The sequence below is a fragment of the Ranitomeya imitator genome, chromosome 5 (assembly GCF_032444005.1).
Source record: "Ranitomeya imitator isolate aRanImi1 chromosome 5, aRanImi1.pri, whole genome shotgun sequence".
In the NCBI taxonomy this organism is placed as follows: Eukaryota; Metazoa; Chordata; class Amphibia; order Anura; family Dendrobatidae; genus Ranitomeya; species Ranitomeya imitator.
Window position 1 is genome coordinate 61,234,209 of NC_091286.1, and position 17,897 is coordinate 61,252,105.

Here is a 17,897-nt window from a genome sequence, read left to right on the forward strand (position 1 = left end):
ACTTGTTAAATACGGAAGAATGTAACATGGACTAGTAAAAGAGCAACTAGAGTGCGAAATGTTCGTTGTCCATCATGTCTCTCTTTTGAAATCCCTGCCCCTTCAATCACACTGCTAGCCCTATTGCATTTTATGCCCCTGTCGTAATGGAATGAAAATAAAAATGGACTGATGTACTTTCAGAGGGGGGCGAGTGCTGATTTTCTTCTACTCTTTTGCAAATGTACATCATTTTTTTTCTCCACTCCATTGTGGAGATACAGGGCACTGATTGGGGCCTAGTATATTATTTTGTCCACTATTCTACAGGGCATTTTTGTTTTTTCAGATCTGTCAGCATGTGCTTTCATCCCACTAAGACGCTGCCCAATCACGAAAGAGTAACGACCAAAAGTAGGAAAAAAGTAGACGGGTTCTGACTTAAATGAAGCAGCCATTAAGGTCAGGATCTGTGCTAACGCGGTCTGACCCCACTGAGGACATCTCCCTCCCTGGGGGCTCATGACCGAATAGATCAGATGAGTGCTATCCGTGGTTTTCACAGAGAGCACTCGTTCCCATGAGATTCTAAGGGGCTTTCTATCAGAGACAATTCCGATTCTGATCCCAGTGATGGATCAAAATCGGTAATGCAAGTTTATGGTTCTGTGAAAGACATCAGACTGCCCTGAGATCGCAATTTTTCGCAAACTGAAAGAATGTAGAGAGTGGGAAAGCTTTATTTTGCTCTCTTCCTCTGAGAAAATCTGATTATATCCTGATCAGAATAATCTGATGGAGACAAAACCGGCATATGAACAAGCCCTAACATTAAGGCAGGGATCACACTTGCGAGAAACTCGCACGAGTCTTGCATCTCAATACCCAGCATTGCTGCCGGCACTCGGACCGGAGAGCTCAGCTGCATAGAAATACATGCAACCGCACACTCCTGTCCCGAGTGCCGGCAGCAATGCCGGGTATTGAGATGCAAGACTCGTGCGAGTTTCTCGCAAGTGTGATCCTGGCCTTATACTTATCCTCGGTCTTCAGCTGCTCCCACAACGATCCTTGCAGCAGCATCAGAGTGTGGGAGCAATCGATGGTATTACATTAGGGAGGGAGACGTAGTCAGCATGGTCATGTGAGATGGTGCTGGCCCAGTTGCTGATCTCAATGGGGGCTTAATCAAGGTTGGAATTGTGGGCGTCTACTTTTTCCTATTGCCATTTTATGATCAGACAGTGCCATAGTGCTTTGTATTGCCCCAACAGAGTGTTTTTATATCCATTCTTGCTACTATGCTCAGTAATGTACAGTTCATATGGTAAAAATTGGTGAAATGTCCTCTTTAAGAGGGACTGGATGATGGCACTAAACTTCGCCATGATATTTTAGTCCAATAAGATTAGGACAAAGTAACCCACCGGAATATAGGTAGATATTACTATAAAATATCTTTCAGATCTATAAATACATTTTCATAGCCTTCTAATGACTTGGTCAAGACTGAGGGAACATAACATCCTCAACGCTGAAATGTCCATGTTGCTTTTCAAGATGTTACTGAACTTAGGAGAAGGAGAGCAGACAAGGAAAACTGATTAAAATTGATAAAACCATGCAGGAAACGTATATGACTGACCACAAGCCAGTTTTCATTCCAAGATGCTTTCAGACACCACTTACTGTTCCTCTCGTGCTATTTTTCCACCAATCACAACGGCCATTTTACAGATCTTACAAGTAAAGACATAGCAATAGCTGTCTGATGCCGGATTAAATATTTCACACAAATAAAAGTAAAAAAACTCATGCAAATCCAGGCCAGGTTTCTATTCCATAAATTGATCTAAAAATCGTTCTAATACAAATAGACAACCTGAATAGAATAACATTTTGAGCCAAAAGTTTGTAAAACTGACAAAGAGAAAAAAAAATAGAGAAAAAAAAAAAAAGAATACATGAAACATATGTTACTGAATGACTTAACTCCCCCATCCAATGGTTTCCTGTGCTTTACTATAAAAGTGGTTTGGAAGCATGCATGCAGCCAGCTGCGGGGTGGAATGCCCGACATATGTTCCTACAGGAAGACTTCGTTATTGTCCGTGTAAATATGAATCAATCCCAAAGAATTGTCCATCCTTTTGATGAGCTGTCCTTTGACTTTCTTTTTTTTTCCTTTAGATAAAGCACAGCTGTTCTATGTAGAGAATGATAATGTTAGACCTTAGAAGCCGCGAGGGGAAAATCCAAATACGAAGATAAAATAAAATGCTAAATTTCATGCACATACTAAAAAATAAAGTAAAAAAAGTTTTTATCACAGGTCTCTGCAGATCCGCAGCGCTCAGCTCTTATTAGGGCTTCTTTCATTTTACCTCAGGACACTTGTATCCAAAGATGTGCCTGAAGCAAAAGTCCAATATATGTCGCGTATTCCTTACATAAAAGACAAGCCAGGCAGAGCCCTAGGGTGTTGATTTACAGCCTATACATATTGCGGATTAGTAACTGTTTTATCAGATTTTGGACCCCGTTACTGAGATTTGAAGCTCTCGTACTTTGGCAAGATATCCCGGCTTTGTCAATGGAGAAATGTTCTCAGACTAAGCTATACAGTCAACAGCATTCACCTTCTTCCGAGTCGTTAGCCATGAGATCCTGTTAATCCACAGCTTGTGCCAATATTTTGTTTTTTTCGAAAACACACAAAGATGCTTGCTGGGAAACGAGTTTGCGGAATCGAAATTGCCAAAATGATGTTCTAAAAGTGGAGGAAAGACAAAAGTGACATGGAAAAGTCAAAGAAGAAAAGGAGACTGTTTTCTAATAAGGTTACCAGATGGTTTAGGGCCATCAAAGACAGCTGAGCTTGTTCTGCTTCATTAACTTCTATCCTAGCGAATGCTGGAACTTGATGTCCTTCTTGTCTTAGGGAGATAAAGAATGAGGGTTTAAAAGCATGAAAGTTAAAAAGTCAGGGCAGACAAATTCTAAGCTACAGCATCTTATCAATGGAGCACAGGCTAGTTAGCTGGGAGTTTTACTGTATTCCAGATGTATGAAAGTGGCAATACACTAATGGTACAGAAATGAGGGGAGTATGGCAAACACATGTGTATATGGGAATGATACACGTCTGTCTCACTCTGTACATTTATATTACACACAACAATGAAGCTTCACTATAGACCTGTATGTCAATAGTAAACGGACATGTTCTGGTGCTTCACACAGAAGGAGTTTAGGGATTATTGTGGATGGCAATGTATTCAGTGATCCTTGGCCCTGTTATCAGGGACATTCATGGCTAAAAGATCAGTAAGGTTATGTCCACACCTTCTAAGGCCGGTTTCACACGTCAGTGGCTCCGGTACGTGAGGTGACAGTTTCCTCACGTACCGGAGACACTGACTCACGTAGACACATTAAAATCAGCGTGTTATCACGGACCGTGTGTCCGTTTGGAAAACACGGAGACATGTCAGTGTTCGTGGGAGCGCACGGATCACACGGACCCATTAAAGTCAATGGGTCCGTGTAAAACACGTACCGCACACGGATGTTGTCCGTGTGCAGTCTGTGTGCCATGCAGGAGACAGCGCTACTGTAAGTGATGTTTCCCCCGCGTGTGGTGCTGAAGCCCCATTCATCCCTTCTTCCCAACAGCGTTCGCTAGAAAGAAGGAACGAATAATCTTTTTTTTAAATTTATTTTTGTTTTTAAAATAAAGTTGCCGGTAATCTGCCCCCTCCCACCCCCTGTGCGCCCCCCCCGCTGGCATTAAAATACTTACTCAGCTCCCTCGGCGCTTACATCCTTTCAGCGTCGCTGCTTGGCCTGTATAAGCGGTCACGTGGTGCCGCACATTACAGTGATGAATATGCGGCTCCACCTCCCATAGGGGTGGAGCCGCATATTCATTACTGTAATAAGCGGCACCACGTGACCGCTCATACAGGACAAGCAGAGACACTGGGAGGATGTAAGCGCCGAGGGAGCTGAGTAAGTATTTTAATGCCAGCGGGGGGGCGCACAGGGGGTGGGAGGGGGCAGATTACCGGCAACTTTATTTTAAAAACAAAAATAATTAAAAAAAAAAAGATTATCCATTCCTTCTTTCCAGCGAACGCTGCTGGGAAGAAGGAATGAATACCGGCTTCAGCACCGCACGCAGGGGACAGCGCTTAACTCTAGCACTGTCTCCTGCGCGGTCCGTGTGATCCTCAGTCGGCACACGGGCGGCACACGGCTGCCGCACGTGTGCCACACTGATGTTCAACGTAAGCACACTGAAACGGATAATTCCGGTACCGGTTTTTCCGGTACCGGAATTATCTGGACGTGTGAGAAAGGCCTAATGCAGCCACCCGGTATTCCCAGGCTTCAGCAAGAACACAGGAGGTCGTTTTCCAGAATTGGCTTTGCTGGCGGTTTTGCTGTCATTCTCGCATTGACCCCTCCATCAGTGTCTTTTACTCCATGTCATATGGGGCCATTATATTATGTGTAGGACTGTATGTGGGGCCATTATATTATGTGTACGACTATATGTGGGGTCATTATAATATGTGCAGGACTATATGTGGGGTCATTATATTATGTGTAGGACTGTATGTGGGGTCATTATATTATGTGCAGGACTATATATGAGGCCATTATATTCTGAGTAGGACTATATGCTGAGCCATTATATTATGTGTAGGACTATATGTGGAGTCATTATAATATGAGTAGGACAATAGGTGGGGCCATTATATTATGTGTAGGACTATATGTGGAGTCATTATAATATGTGTAGGACTATATGTGGGGTTATTATATTATGTGTGGGACTATATATTATATGGGGCCATTATATTATTTGCAGGACTATAGATTCAAGATTCAAGATTCAAAGAAGCTTTATTGGCAGGACCAAATACACATCAGTTTTGCCAAAGCAAGTGTATAGAGGCAATAGGGATAGGGACTGAGGGGATGTTGGGTAGGAGCTGTGGGGGGAGGTGGATGGGGCAGATCCAGGGTGGGGGCTATAGTCCATGGCATAGGGGAGATGGATGGGGCAGATCCAGGGTGGGGGCTATAGTCCATGGCATAGGGGAGGTGGATGGGGGCAGATCCATTGTGGGGGCTATAGTCCATGGCATCATAGTTCTCTTTCTCGCAGTCTATGACATTCGCTCACATACCGCGCTGCTATCTCCACTGCGCTCTCTTCTTCTCCCAGCAAGATATATGTTTTCCCTTCCTCCTTCATGGTGATGAAGTCTGGGAAGAGATGTGAGAGTCTCCTGAAGTGAGTGTCCCTCACTGCTGAGTATTTGGAGCAGTGTAGCAGGAAGTGGGTTTCGTCCTCTATGGCCTCCTGATCACAGTGTTGGCAGTCTTTCCTCCCTGGGCTTGTAGCTCTGCCTGTGTCGGCCACATTCGATGGCCAGACTGTGGGCACTGAGTCTATATCGGCTCAGGATCTGGCGGTCTCTGGGGTCCGGGAGTTTCTCCAGATATGGGGCCAGTCTGTAGTCTCTCTGTAGGCTCCGGTACATGGTCAGTTTCTGTGAGCTGATATCATTCTTCCAGTCACTGACATACCTCTCCTGGCCTTCATCTGCCATCTTCCTAATTCCGGCTTTTGTCAGGTTGTTGTGATTGGTGTTCTGCTCCGGTTGGGTTTGGCTGGGCTGTTCCGGGGGTTCTGGTTTTTCTGTTTCACCTTCATGTATCAGGGCTTTATGGTGGTGCTTTATGACTATATGTGGGGCCATTATATTATGTGCAGGACTATATGTGGGGCCATTATATTATGTGCAGGACTATATGTGGGGTCATTATATTATGTGTAGGACTATATGTGGGGCCATTATATTATGTGTAGGACTATATGTGGGACCATTATATTATGTGCAGGACTATATGTGGAGCCATTATATTATGTGTAGGACTATATGTGGGGCCATTATATTATGTGCAGGACTATATGTGGGACCATTATATTATGTGCAGGACTATATGTGGGGTCATTATATTATGTGTAGGACTATATGTGGGGCCATTATATTATGTGCAGGACTATATGTGGGGCCATTATATTATGTGCAGGACTATATGTGGGGTCATTATATTATGTGTAGGACTATATGTGGGGCCATTATATTATGTGCAGGACTATATGTGGGAACACTATATTATGTGCAGGATTATATGTGGGACCATTATACTATGTGTAGGACTATATGTGAGACCATTATATTATGTGTAGGACTATATGTGAGGCCATTATATTATGTGCAGGACTATACGTGGGGCCATTATATTATGTGCAGGACTATATGTGGGGCCATTATATTATGTGCAGGACTATATGTGGGGCCATTATATTATGTGCAGGACTATATGTGGGGTCATTATATTATGTGTAGGACTATATGTGGGGCCATTATATTATGTGCAGGACTATATGTGGGAACACTATATTATGTGCAGGATTATATGTGGGACCATTATATTATGTGTAGGACTATATGTGAGGCCATTATATTTTGTGCAGGACTATATGTGGGACCATTATATTATGTGTAGGACTATATGTGAGGCCATTATATTTTGTGCAGGACTATATGTGGGACCATTATATTATGTGTAGGACTATATGTGGGACCATTATATTATGTGTAGGACTATATGTGGGACCATTATATTATGTGTAGGACTATATGTGGGACCATTATATTATGTGTAGGACTATATGTGGGACCACTATATTATGTGCAGGATTATATGTGGGACCATTATATTATGTGTAGGACTATATGAGGGTCCATTATATTATGTGTAGGACTATATGTGGGACCATTATATTATGTGCAGGACTATATGTGGAGCCATTATATTATGTGTAGGACTATATGTGAGGCCATTATATTATGTGTAGGACTATATGAGGGGCCATTATATTATGTGTAGGACTATATGTGGAGTCATTATAATATGAGTAGGACAATAGGTGGGGCCATTATATTATGTGTAGGACTATATGTGGAGTCATTATAATATGTGTAGGACTATATGTGGGGTTATTATATTATGTGTGGGACTATATATTATATGGGGCCATTATATTATTTGCAGGACTATAGATTCAAGATTCAAGATTCAAAGAAGCTTTATTGGCAGGACCAAATACACATCAGTTTTGCCAAAGCAAGTGTATAGAGGCAATAGGGATAGGGACTGAGGGGATGTTGGGTAGGAGCTGTGGGGGGAGGTGGATGGGGCAGATCCAGGGTGGGGGCTATAGTCCATGGCATAGGGGAGGTGGATGGGGGCAGATCCATTGTGGGGGCTATAGTCCATGGCATCATAGTTCTCTTTCTCGCAGTCTATGACATTCGCTCACATACCGCGCTGCTATCTCCACTGCGCTCTCTTCTTCTCCCAGCAAGATATATGTTTTCCCTTCCTCCTTCATGGTGATGAAGTCTGGGAAGAGATGTGAGAGTCTCCTGAAGTGAGTGTCCCTCACTGCTGAGTATTTGGAGCAGTGTAGCAGGAAGTGGGTTTCGTCCTCTATGGCCTCCTGGTCGCAGTGTTGGCACAGTCTTTCCTCCCTGGGCTTGTAGCTCTGCCTGTGTCGGCCACATTCGATGGCCAGACTGTGGGCACTGAGTCTATATCGGCTCAGGATCTGGCGGTCTCTGGGGTCCGGGAGTTTCTCCAGATATGGGGCCAGTCTGTAGTCTCTCTGTAGGCTCCGGTACATGGTCAGTTTCTGTGAGCTGATATCATTCTTCCAGTCACTGACATACCTCTCCTGGCCTTCATCTGCCATCTTCCTAATTCCGGCTTTTGTCAGGTTGTTGTGATTGGTGTTCTGCTCCGGTTGGGTTTGGCTGGGCTGTTCCGGGGGTTCTGGTTTTTCTGTTTCACCTTCATGTATCAGGGCTTTATGGTGGTGCTTTATGACTATATGTGGGGCCATTATATTATGTGCAGGACTATATGTGGGGCCATTATATTATGTGCAGGACTATATGTGGGGTCATTATATTATGTGTAGGACTATATGTGGGGCCATTATATTATGTGTAGGACTATATGTGGGACCATTATATTATGTGCAGGACTATATGTGGGACCACTATATTATGTGCAGGGCTATATGTGGGGTCATTATATTATGTGCAGGACTATATGTGGGGTCATTATATTATGTGTAGGACTATATGTGGGGCCATTATATTATGTGCAGGACTATATGTGGGGCCATTATATTATGTGCAGGACTATATGTGGGGCCATTATATTATGTGCAGGACTATATGTGGGGCCATTATATTATGTGCAGGACTATATGTGGGGCCATTATATTATGTGCAGGACTATATGTGGGGTCATTATATTATGTGTAGGACTATATGTGGGGCCATTATATTATGTGCAGGACTATATGTGGGACCACTATATTATGTGCAGGGCTATATGTGGGGTCATTATATTATGTGCAGGACTATATGTGGGGTCATTATATTATGTGTAGGACTATATGTGGGGCCATTATATTATGTGCAGGACTATATGTGGGGCCATTATATTATGTGCAGGACTATATGTGGGGTCATTATATTATGTGCAGGACTATATGTGGGGTCATTATATTATGTGTAGGACTATATGTGGGGCCATTATATTATGTGCAGGACTATATGTGGGGCCATTATATTATGTGCAGGACTATATGTGGGGTCATTATATTATGTGTAGGACTATATGTGGGGCCATTATATTATGTGTAGGACAATATGTGGGGCCATTATATTATGTGCACTATATGTGGGACCATTATATTATGTGCAGGACTATATGTGGGACCACTATATTATGTGCAGGGCTATATGTGGGGTCATTATATTATGTGCAGGACTATATGTGGGGTCATTATATTATGTGTAGGACTATATGTGGGGCCATTATATTATGTGCAGGACTATATGTGGGGCCATTATATTATGTGCAGGACTATATGTGGGGCCATTATATTATGTGCAGGACTATATGTGGGGTCATTATATTATGTGCAGGACTATATGTGGGGCCATTATATTATGTGCAGGACTATATGTGGGGCCATTATATTATGTGCAGGACTATATGTGGGGCCATTATATTATGTGCAGGACTATATGTGGGGCCATTATATTATGTGCAGGACTATATGTGGGGCCATTATATTATGTGCAGGACTATATGTGGGGCCATTATATTATGTGCAGGACTATATGTGGGGCCATTATATTATGTGCAGGACTATATGTGGGGCCATTATATTATGTGCAGGACTATATGTGGGGCCATTATATTATGTGCAGGACTATATGTGGGGCCATTATATTATGTGCAGGACTATATGTGGGGCCATTATATTATGTGCAGGACTATATGTGGGGTCATTATATTATGTGTAGGACTATATGTGGGGCCATTATATTATGTGTAGGACAATATGTGGGGCCATTATATTATGTGCACTATATGTGGGACCATTATATTATGTGCAGGACTATATGTGGGACCACTATATTATGTGCAGGGCTATATGTGGGGTCATTATATTATGTGCAGGACTATATGTGGGGTCATTATATTATGTGTAGGACTATATGTGGGGCCATTATATTATGTGCAGGACTATATGTGGGGCCATTATATTATGTGCAGGACTATATGTGGGGCCATTATATTATGTGCAGGACTATATGTGGGGCCATTATATTATGTGCAGGACTATATGTGGGGCCATTATATTATGTGCAGGACTATATGTGGGGTCATTATATTATGTGTAGGACTATATGTGGGGCCATTATATTATGTGCAGGACTATATGTGGGGTCATTATATTATGTGTAGGACTATATGTGGGGCCATTATATTATGTGCAGGACTATATGTGGGAACACTATATTATGTGCAGGATTATATGTGGGACCATTATATTATGTGTAGGACTATATGTGAGACCATTATATTATGTGTAGGACTATATGTGAGGCCATTATATTATGTGCAGGACTATATGTGGGGCCATTATATTATGTGCAGGACTATATGTGGGGCCATTATATTATGTGCAGGACTATATGTGGGAACACTATATTATGTGCAGGATTATATGTGGGACCATTATATTATGTGTAGGACTATATGTGAGACCATTATATTATGTGTAGGACTATATGTGAGGCCATTATATTTTGTGCAGGACTATATGTGGGACCATTATATTATGTGTAGGACTATATGTGGGACCATTATATTATGTGTAGGACTATATGTGGGACCATTATATTATGTGTAGGACTATATGTGGGACCATTATATTATGTGTAGGACTATATGTGGGACCATTATATTATGTGCAGGACTATATTTGGAGCCATTATATTATGTGTAGGACTATATGTGAGGCCATTATATTATGTGTAGGACTATATGAGGGGCCATTATATTATGTGCAGGACTATATGTGGGACCACTATATTATGTGTAGGACTATATGTGGGGCCATTATATAATGTGTAGTACTATATGTGGGGCCATTATATTATGTGCAGGACTATATGTGGGGTCATTATATTATGTGTAGGACTATATGTGGGGCCATTATATTATGTGCAGGACTATATGTGGGACCATTATATTATGTGTAGGACTATATGTGAGGCCATTATATTATGTGTAGGACTATATGAGGGGCCATTATATTATGTGCAGGACTATATGTGGGACCACTATATTATGTGTAGGACTATATGTGGGACCATTATATTATGTGTAGAACTATATGTGAGGCCATTATATTATGTGCAGGACTATATGTGGGGTCATTATATTATGTGTAGGACTATATGTGGGGCCATTATATTTTGTGCAGGACTATACGAGGGGCCATTATATTATGTGTAGGACTATATGTGGGGCCATTATATTATGTGTAGAACTATATGTGAGGCCATTATATTATGTGTAGGACTATATGTGAGGCCATTATATTATGTGTAGGACTATATGTGAGGCCATTATATTATGTGCAGGACTATATATGGGACCATTATATTATGTGCAGGACTATATGTGGGGCCATTATATTATGTGCAGGACTATATGTGGGGTAATTATATTATGTGTAGGACTATATGTGGGACCATTATATTATGTGCAGGACTATATGTGTGGCCATTATATTATTTGCAGGACTATATGTGGGGCCATTATATTATGTGTAGGACTATATGTGGGGCCATTATATTATGTGTAGGACTATATGTGGGACCATTATATTATGTGCAGGACTATATGTGCAGCCATTATATTATGTGTAGGACTATATGTGGGGTCATTATATTATGTGTAGGACTATATGTGGGGTCATTATATTATGTGCAGGACTATATGTGCAGCCATTATATTATGTGTAGGACTAAATGTGGGGCCATTATATTATTTATAGGACTATATGTGAGGCCATTATATTAAGTGTAGGACTATATGTGGGGCCATTATATTATGTGCAGGACTATATGTGGGGCCATTATATTATGTGTAGGACTATATGTGAGGCCATTATATTATGTGTAGGACTATATGTGGGGCCATTATATTATGTGTAGGACTATATGTGTGGTCTTTATATTATGTGCAGGACTATATGTGGGGCCATTATATTATGTGCACTATATGTGAGGCCATTATATTATGTGCAGGACTATATGTGAGGCCATTATATTATGTGTAGGACTATATGTGAGGCCATTATATTATGTGTAGGACTATATGTGAGACCATTATATTATGTGTAGGACTATATGTGGGGCCATTATATTATGTGTAGGACTATATGTGGGGCCATTATATTAAGTGTAGGACTATATGTGGGGCCATTATATTATGTGCAGGACTATATGTGGGGCCAATTATATTATGTGTAGGACTATATGTGGGGCCATTATATTATGTGTAGGACTATATGTGGGGTCATTATATTATGTGCAGGACTATATGTGGGGCCATTATATTATGTGCACTATATGTGAGGCCATTGTATTATGTGCAGAACTATATGTGAGGCCATTATATTATGTGCAGGACTATATGTGAGGCCATTATATTATGTGTAGGACTATATGTGAGGCCATTATATTATGTGTAGGACTATATGTGGGGCCATTATATTATGTGTAGGACTATATGTGTGGTCTTTATATTATGTGCAGGACTATATGTGGGACCATTATATTATGTGCAGGACTATATGTGGGGTCTTTATATTATGTGCAGGACTATATGTGAGGCCATTATATTATGTGTAGGACTATATGTGGGGTCTTTATATTATGTGCAGGACTATATGTGAGGCCATTATATTATGTGCAGGACTATATGAGGGGCCATTACATTATGTGTAGGACTATATGTGGGGCCATTATATTATGTGCAGGACTATATGTGAGGCCATTATATTATGTGTAGGACTATATGTGGGGCCATTATATTATGTGTAGGACTATATGTGGGGCCTTTATATTATGTGCAGGTCTATATGTGAGGCCATTATATTATGTGTAGGACTATATGTGGGGTCTTTATATTATGTGCAGGACTATATGTGAGGCCATTATATTATGTGCAGGACTATATGAGGGGCCATTATATTATGTGTAGGACTATATGTGGGGCCATTATATTATGTGCAGGACTATATGTGAGGCCATTATATTATGTGTAGGACTATATGTGGGGCCATAATATTATGTGCACTATATGTGAGGCCATTATATTATGTGTAGGACTATATGTGGGGCCATTATATTATGTGCACTATATGTGTCGTCTTTATATTATGTGCAGGACTATATGTGAGGCCATTATATTATGTGTAGGACTATATGTGGGGTCTTTATATTATGTGCAGGACTATATGTGAGGCCATTATATTATGTGCAGGACTATATGAGGGGCCATTATATTATGTGTAGGACTATATGTGGGGCCACTATATTATGTGCAGGACTATATGTGAGGCCATTATATTATGTGTAGGACTATATGTGGGGCCATTATATTATGTGTAGGACTATATGTGGGGTCTTTATATTATGTGCAGGACTATATGTGAGGCCATTATATTATGTGTAGGACTATATGTGGGGTCTTTATATTATGTGCAGGACTATATGTGAGGCCATTATATTATGTGCAGGACTATATGTGGGGCCATTATATTATGTGCAGGACTATATGTGGGGCCATTATATTATGTGCACTATATGTGAGGCCATTATATTATGTGCAGGACTATATGTGGGGCCATTATATTATGTGCAGGACTATATGTGGGGCCATTATATTATGTGCACTATATGTGAGGCCATTATATTATGTGCACTATATGTGAGGCCATTATATTATGTGCACTATATGTGAGGCCATTATATTATGTGTAGGACTATATGTGGGGCCATTATATTATGTGCACTATATGTGAGGCCATTATATTATGTGTAGGACTGTATGTGTGGTCTTTATATTATGTGCAGGACTATATGTGGGGCCACTATATTATGTGTAGGACTATAGGTGGGGCCATTATATTATGTGCAGGACTATATGTGAGGCCATTATATTATGTGTAGGACTATATGTGGGGCCATTATATTATGTGCAAGACTATATGTGAGGCCATTATATTATGTGTAGGACTATATGTGGGGCCATTATATTATGTGTAGGACTATATGTGGGGCCATTATATTATGTGCAGGACTATATGTGAGGCCATTATATTATGTGTAGGACTATATGTGAGGCCATTATATTATGTGCAGGACTATATGTGGGGCCATTATATTATGTGCAGGACTATATGTGGGGCCATTATATTATGTGCAGGACTATATGTGAGGCCATTATATTATGTGTAGGACTATATGTGAGGCCATTATATTATGTGTAGGACTATATGTGAGGCCATTATATTATGTGTAGGACTATATGTGAGGCCATTATATTATGTGCAGGACTATATGTGGGGCCATTATATTATGTGTAGGACTATATGTGGGACCATTATATTATGTGTAGGACTATATGTGGGACCATTATATTATGTGTATGATTATATGTGAGGCCATTATATTATGTGTAGGACTATATGTGGGGCCATAATATTATGTGCAGGACTATATGTGGGGCCATTATATTATGTGTAGGACTATATGTGGGGCCATTATATTATGTGTAGGACTATATGTGGGACCATTATATTATGTGTATGATTATATGTGAGGCCATTATATTATGTGTAGGACTATATGTGGGGCCATTATATTATGTGCAGGACTATATGTGGGGCCATTATATTATGTGTAGGACTATATGTGGGGCCATTATATTATGCGTAGGACTATATGTGTGGTCTTTATATTATGTGCAGGACTATATGTGGGGCCATTATATTATGTGTAGGACTATATGTGGGGCCATTATATTTTGTGCAGGACTATATGTGGGGCCATTATATTATGTGTAGGACTATATGTGCAGCCATTATATTATGTGTAGGACTATATGTGGGGCCATTATATAATGTGCAGGACTATATGAGGGGCCATTATATTATTTGCAGGGCTATATGTGGGGCCATTATATAATGTGCAGGACTATATGAGGGGCCATTATATTATGTGTAGGACTATATGTGGGGCCATTATATTATGTGTAGTACTATATCTGGGGCCATTATATTATGTGCAGGACTATATGTGGGGTCATTATATTATGTGTAGTACTATATCTGGGGCCATTATATTATGTGCAGGACTATATGTGGGGTCATTATATTATGTGCAGGACTATATGTGGGGCCATTATATTATTTATAGGACTATATGTGAGGCCATTATATTATGTGCAGGACTATATGTGAGGCCATTATATTATGTGTAGGACTATATGTGGGGCCATTATATTATGTGCAGTACTATATGTGGAGCCATTATATTATGTGTAGGACTATATGTGGGGCCATTATATTATGTGCAGGACTATATGTGAGGCCATTATATTATATGCAGGACTATATGTGGGGCCATTATATTATGTGTAGGACTGTATGTGGGGCCATTATATTATGTGCAGGACTATATGTGAGGCCATTATATTATGTGTAGTACTATATGTGAGGCCATTATATTATGTGCAGGACTATATGTGAGGCCATTATATTATGTGTAGGACTATATGTGTGGCCATTATATTATGTGCAGGACTATATGTGAGGCCATTATATTATGTGTAGTACTATATGTGGGGCCATTATATTATGTGCAGGACTATATGTGAGGGCATTATATTATGTGTAGGACTATATGTGAGGCCATTATATTATGTGTAGTACTATATGTGAGGCCATTATATTATGTGCAGGACTATATGTGAGGCCATTATATTATGTGTAGGACTATATGTGTGGCCATTATATTATGTGCAGGACTATATGTGAGGCCATTATATTATGTGTAGTACTATATGTGGGGCCATTATATTATGTGCAGGACTATATGTGGGGCCATTATATTATGTGTAGGACTATATGTGGGGCCATTATATTATGTGTAGGACTATATGTGGGGCCATTATATTATGTGCAGGACTATATGTGGGGCCATTATATTATGTGTAGGACTATATGTGAGGCCATTATATTATGTGCAGGACTATATGTGAGGCCATTATATTATGTGTAGGACTATATGTGTGGCCATTATATTATGTGCAGGACTATATGTGAGGCCATTATATTATGTGTAGTACTATATGTGGGGCCATTATATTATGTGCAGGACTATATGTGGGGCCATTATATTATGTGTAGGACTATATGTGGGGCCATTATATTATGTGTAGGACTATATGTGGGGCCATTATATTATGTGCAGGACTATATGTGAGGCCATTATATTATGTGTAGGACTATATGTGGAGCCATTATATTATGTGCAGGACTATATGTGGGGCCATTATATTATGTGTAGGACTATATGTGGGGCCATTATATTATGTGTAGGACTATATGTGGGGCCATTATATTATGTGTAGGACTATATGTGGGGCCATTATATTATGTGCAGGACTGTATGTGTGGTCTTTATATTATGTGCAGGACTATATGTGGGGCCATTATATTATGTGTAGGACTATATGTGGGGCCATTATATTATGTGTAGGACTATATGTAGGGCCATTATATTATGTATAGGACTATATGTGGGACCATTATATGATGTGCAGGACTATATGTGGGGCCATTATATTATGTGTAGGACTATATGTGGGGCCATTATATTTTGTGCAGGACTATATGTGGGGCCATTATATTATAAGCAGGGCTATATGTGCAGCCATTATATTATGTGTAGGACTATATGTGGGGCCATTATATTATGTGCAGGACTATATGTGGGGCCATTATATTATGTGCAGGGCTATATGAGGGGCCATTATATTATGTGTAGGACTATATGTGGGGCCATTATATTATGTGTAGGACTATATGTGGGGCCATTATATTATGTGCAGGACTATATGTGGAGCCATTATATTATGTGCAGGACTATATGTGGGGCCATTATATTATGTGCAGGGCTATATGAGGGGCCATTATATTATGTGTAGGACTATATGTGGGGCCATTATATTATGTGCAGGACTATATGTTGGACCATTATATTATGTGTAGGACTATATGTGGGGCCATTATATTATGTGTAGAACTATATGTGGGGCCATTATATTATGTGTAGGACTATATGTGGGGCCATTATATTATGTGTAGGACTATATGTGAGGCCATTATATTATGTGCAGGACTATATGTGAGGCCATTATATTATGTGTAGTACTATATGTGGGGCCATTATATTATGTGCACTATATGTGAGGCCATTATATTATGTGTAGTACTATATGTGAGGCCATTATATTATGTGTAGAACTATATGTGAGGCCATTATATTATGTGCAGGACTGTATGTGGGACCATTATATTATGTGTAGGACTATATGTTGGGTCATTATATTATGTGCAGGACTGTATGTGGGGCCATTATATTATGTGTAGGACTATATGTGAGGCCATTATATTATGTGTAGTACTATATGTGAGGCCATTATATTATGTGTAGAACTATATGTGAGGCCATTATATTATGTGCAGGACTATATGTGGGGCCATTATATTATGTGTAGTACTATATGTGGGGCCATTATATTATGTGCAGGACTATATGTGGGGCCATTATATTATGTGCAGGACTATATGTGAGGCCATTATATTATGTGCAGGACTATATGTGGGGCCAGACTGCAGAGACCAGTGTGTCGTAACCAGTGCCTTCCCCCGTCCCACCACTCCGTAATAAAAGATACCAACAATCCAGGATGGGTTGAACAGGTCGGTCACAGTTTTATTATTTGCAAAGTAGAGAAGGGCAATTAAACATCGCGACGCACTCATTGATGAAGGCCCCAGCCGACGACCGCTGGGCCAGCAAGCCGATGAGAGGTTACGAACCTTTGCCCCCCTCTACCTACCGCCACTGTGACGTATATAAAAGAACATCAAAATTTATTTTTTTTTTTATTTAACCCCTTCATGACCCAGCCTATTTTGACCTTAAAGACCTTGCCGTTTTTTGCAATTCTGACCAGTGTCCCTTCATGAGGTAATAACTCAGGAACGCTTCAATGGATCCTAGCGGTTCTGAGATTGTTTTTTCGTGACATATTGGGCTTCATGTTAGTGGTAAATTTAGGTCAATAAATTCTGTGTTTATTTGTGATAAAAACGGAAATTT